Genomic DNA, 5,000 nt, shown 5'->3' on the forward strand with positions numbered 1-5,000 from the left:
ATGCAATAGTACAGAACTCCATTTTACCATTGCGAGTCATTATAGGCATAATCACCGATTTGCTGCAATGCAGAACAAGACTATATCAATCCGCTTCACACAAAGCGCTCTCCATGTTCACAAAGCGCAGCAATTACCTTGGCCAAAATCTTGAGAAAACTCAACTACTTAGGATCATACATCATGGAAAGGATATATTTCGAAGTTTTAATATTAAGAAAGATAATTATCGTCACACAAAGCTTTCTCCATGTTCACAAAACGGAGCAATTAACCTGGCCAAAATCTTGGAAACTCAACTAAAGTTCACATTTCATGGAAAGGATATATTTCGAAGTTTTAAGATTAAGAAAGATTATCGCCCACGATGATATAATGTAATTTCTTTTTGTCTGACGTTGCGTATTTTTATACGTCTTATTTCATCATTCAACATCGAAAAGTTGATTATAGACATTTTTATCTATTGTAAAACATCGAAGACGTCGTTAAACGTTGAAATGCAGAACCAAACAGAACAAAATATACATACAACTTTATCAGACCTTTCGTATCCCCTATATAAAGACAATTCTTTTTAATAGGAATCTCTCATATGAAGTTTCTAATATTTGGGATAAAATCATAAAAATGTCCCGAAATATAGAAAATTCCGTATATCAGAACCACTTTCTATTTGTTTATTTATTTATTTTTTAGTGTTGAAGACTTCCGATTTTCATCAACTCCCAATAGAAATAAAAGTATTTGCACTTGTTCATAATCATACCATGAATATTACTTAAAGGGGAAGTGTGGGGGTGGTGTTACATGCATTTCTCTTGCGCCTCTTGAAGACAAAAAAACAATATCACCATAATGCAGAAAGACCCCAAAATAGAAAATTAATTTTACCAGCCACCGGCGGTGCAACAAAAAAGTGGCCGGCCATAAAACTGCCCCCGGACTCTTTCCAGGCCGGCCACGCTCCCACGCCGACGCCGGCAAGGCGTGACATCCCGGCGCCCGTTCTATTACCGCGCCAAGGCAGCCGTATCCCACCTGAGGCCACTACCGGCCGCTCAACACCTTCATTTGTTCAACAGGGTAACTGTGTGCAGAGGAACTTCTTCATTACAACAGAACCTAGTGCAAGGTTTGGTGTCGCATCCTAACGGAGATCCCTGTTATACAACCAAAGGTCCTGGCCACCAGTCTGAACCTAATCTTCAGGGACCGACACCCCATTGAGACAATTTGACCCTTTACTTACGATGACCCATTTAGCTTTTTTTTTATTTTTTTGCTGACACGTGACGACATTACAAGGATGAAACGCCCTGTATTGCCTGTATAGGGTTTATACATTCAGCATTATAAAAATATCATAAAACCCCTACGGACCAGTGTCATGCAGTATCTATTTGTGACTGGAGGAAAACTTTGTTCAAAAGAATAAATAAATACAAGAATATAGATAGAATTTTTTTTTTCAACATTTGCTACCCCTCCTTCCTAGTACCCTTCCCTTTCTTTCACCATCTCCATGACTCTTCGTCACTATGTTACCCTCAAAGATAGAAGCTTTGATTATCACAGACAAGTTAATATTCGGCTGAAGACGGGAGGATCCCGAGAGTTATGGGTCTTACGACAAAGTATTTATTTCAGGTGAGGTTAAGACTATGCTAAAGGGGTTAATATTTTCAGTTAATGCTGAAGAGGATCATCCTCGTAAGTTAATCTCATTGGTATGATTTCAGACTTTACAGACTGACACTTTATTCCCGATTTTTTTTCTTTTTTTTCTTATCTCGAGGAAAATCCTATGTTGATGCGCAAAGTTAAGTTCTCCATAACTTCGTAGATCAGCGACATCCACTGATGACTTTGAGTGTCATCGACGAAGACCTCGATGGACAAGTATCCCAACTCGAACGACCAGTCTCAAGTTTCCAGGATCATCGTTCCAACTGATCTTAAAAAAGAACTATTCGCTCGTATGGCAATATCGCCAGCTGGCAAATGTTGTTGTTGCCATACGAGTGTTACTTTTTCTTAGACCATTTCAAGCAGGCACAGTATTCAAAACTTAAAGTCCTTCATTAAGCCTAGTATAGGCCTTATGGTCTCTTGTACTCTCCTTTATTCTTATGCACAAAGTTCTATTTAACAGATGAACGAAATTGGGACAATAAATCGAAATCGATTGAGACAACCTGTGCTTCATAAAATCAATTGGTTTTCCAAAGAAGAAAAAACAAAAAGAATTCATTAAGGAAGAAAGAATATTTTTTTCCTTGCCACGGTGGGTCCGATAGACCACATACATACTCGTACATACATTTACCAAAGGCTTTTTTCCCTCTTACACGGGAGGTAGCCAAAAGAAAAAGACATAGAAACAACTCCCACCCATTCCATCCCCTACATACTCCACTCCTCTCCACCCTCTTATCTTGGCACCTCCTGAATGACGGGTCATCCATGCATCTTGTCCACTGCCCTGGGTCAGAAGCAGTGTCGCAAGACACAGCACATCCACAGCAAGGCCGCTTCATTAATTCGGCGACCCTCGCTCTCCGTCACCTCATGCAGAAAAGGATAAGACGGGAAAAATTCCTTCGGGCTGCGTCAATTTATATCTCATACATACTCCCTCACCCCCCATCCCCCACCCATTCCCCCTAATGCATCACAGCATCATCCATACACCTTTCTCTATTCACCCCTATCTCCAGTCCTCTCCCGCCCTTCCTCAACAGACATTCCTCTCTTTCCCAATGCCCCCTTTACCCCATCCATCCATCTCATTCTTGGACGCCCCCTCATGTTCACTCCTTCCACCTCTGCCTTCCACACTTCTTGAACTAATCTTTCTTCAATCATTCTTTCCATATGTCCAAATCATCCGATTGACTCTTTCATCAACCCTATCTCCCAACTTCCTTTGTACCCCCGTTCTCCTCCTCACCTCCTCATTTCTCACTCTATCTAGCCTAGTAACCCTTATCATACTTCTCAGGAATTTCATCTAAAACACATTCAAACTCCTCCTCTCTTATGTTCCATGTTTCTGCCCCGTACAGTGCTGTTGGCACAATCACTCCATACAATCTCCTTTGAGCATCCATTCCCAAATGTCTATTTCTGATTACATTTCTTAATTCACCAAGGTATTTACTCGCTTCTCTCAATCTACATTCTACCTCCACCCCCACTCCTCCCTTTCCTGCCACATTCGCACCCAAGTATCTAAAACTATCCACTTCCTCCAGTCTCTCTCCCTTAATACTCACTTCCAGTCTGCTGCCACTATCTCCCCTTGTACATCTCATCACCTTACTTTTATCCACATTTATCTTCAACTTCCTTCTTTCACACACCTTCCTAAACTCTGTCACTAACTTCCTCAATCCCTCCTCTGATCCTGCTACAAGCGCAGTGTCGTCAGCAAACAACAACTGGCTTATCTCCCACTTTTCTCCATTTTCTTTAACCCTCTCCAACCCCCTACCCACTACCCTTGGACTCACCTCTCGCACCACCCCATCCATGTATAGATTGAACAGCCAGGGCGATGGAGCACAGGTGGAGCAATTTCTTAGTGTAAAAAAGTATATTATATATATATATATATATATATATAGATTATATATATATATATATTTATATATATATATATATATATATGTATACACAGTCTATTCACAGCTCCGATTTGTACCTATTATCACTTGCCCCGCACCAGTATTATTCAACTATCAAGCCTTTTCAAGCTATCATTACTATGAATCCATAACAACGATAACAGCTATGATAATAATAACAACAATCATGGCGGGGTGGTGACCTAAACGGAGGCTTGCTAATACAATTTTTGCATGTCTTGGGATTGATTTCTCTGTTGGGTTGATTTCTGGGAAAGTCTGGTGAAGTATAGAGTTTGGCAATCTATCAAAGAGTCTTTTGTAATCATTTTATGGAAGTGTCTTGGAGTATGGGGGGGGAGTAAGTTATCATTTTTAAGTATAATACTAATGGAGTTTTCTTGTTTAGTGTAGTGGGCTCTGCTTGTGAGATGTGATGTGATGTGATGCGATGCGATGTGATTTGATGTGATGTGACGTGATGTGGTGCGTTCTGGTGCGATGTGATGTGACGTGATGAGACTCAACGATATGCGATGTATTACGATGTGACGCAATGCTATACGATGTGATGTGAGTTTTCTTGTTTAGTGTAGTGGGCTCTGCTTACGTGACGTGATGTGACGTGGTTTGGTGCGTTCTGGTGCGATGTGATGTGACGTGCTGTGATGTGACGTGACGCAATGCTATGCAAAGTATGTGACGCAATGTTATACGATGCGATGTGGTGTGATGTGGTGTGTTCTGGTGCGATGTGATGTGATGGGATGGGATGAGACGCAATGCTATGCGATGTATTGCGATGTGACGCAATGCTATACGATGTGATGTGATGCGATGTGACGTGAATGGATTCGAGGGGTCTTTCAAAGGACTGTGCGCCTAATATTCTTACGTGCAGCTCTGTGGGGAAAGGTTTTGATTTCTGAGTGTAGGCGCGCTATTGTCGTTTTAATGTAGCTAAATAGCATTTCTATGACAGAAGGACAATCCACAAATGAACATATTAGTATCTATATACATACACGTGTATGTATATATATATATATATATATATATATATATATATATATATATATACAACCATATTTACATATGTGTATATTTGTTGGACACTATCTTGTGGAAGCATATACGAGTGTGGTTCCTCTGCCTGCAACTGGTTTGAATACGTTGACTGTTTGGTATTACTATCAGGTCTTTTGTGTGAAGGGTGAAGCTTATGTGTGTATCAAGCGTGAGGTCAAGTGTTATGGGGTCCTTCTCCAGCGTGATAATTTGACGTTACTATTCGTCATTTTTTTTATTCATTTTAGTCAAGGGGAATTGACGTCCCAGAGGACTTTCAAGGGGATACGGCCAAATAAATAA

This window comes from Oratosquilla oratoria, chromosome 1 (assembly GCF_046742065.1).
Source record: "Oratosquilla oratoria isolate Oo_2021 chromosome 1, ASM4674206v1, whole genome shotgun sequence".
Lineage (NCBI taxonomy): Eukaryota > Metazoa > Arthropoda > Malacostraca > Stomatopoda > Squillidae > Oratosquilla > Oratosquilla oratoria.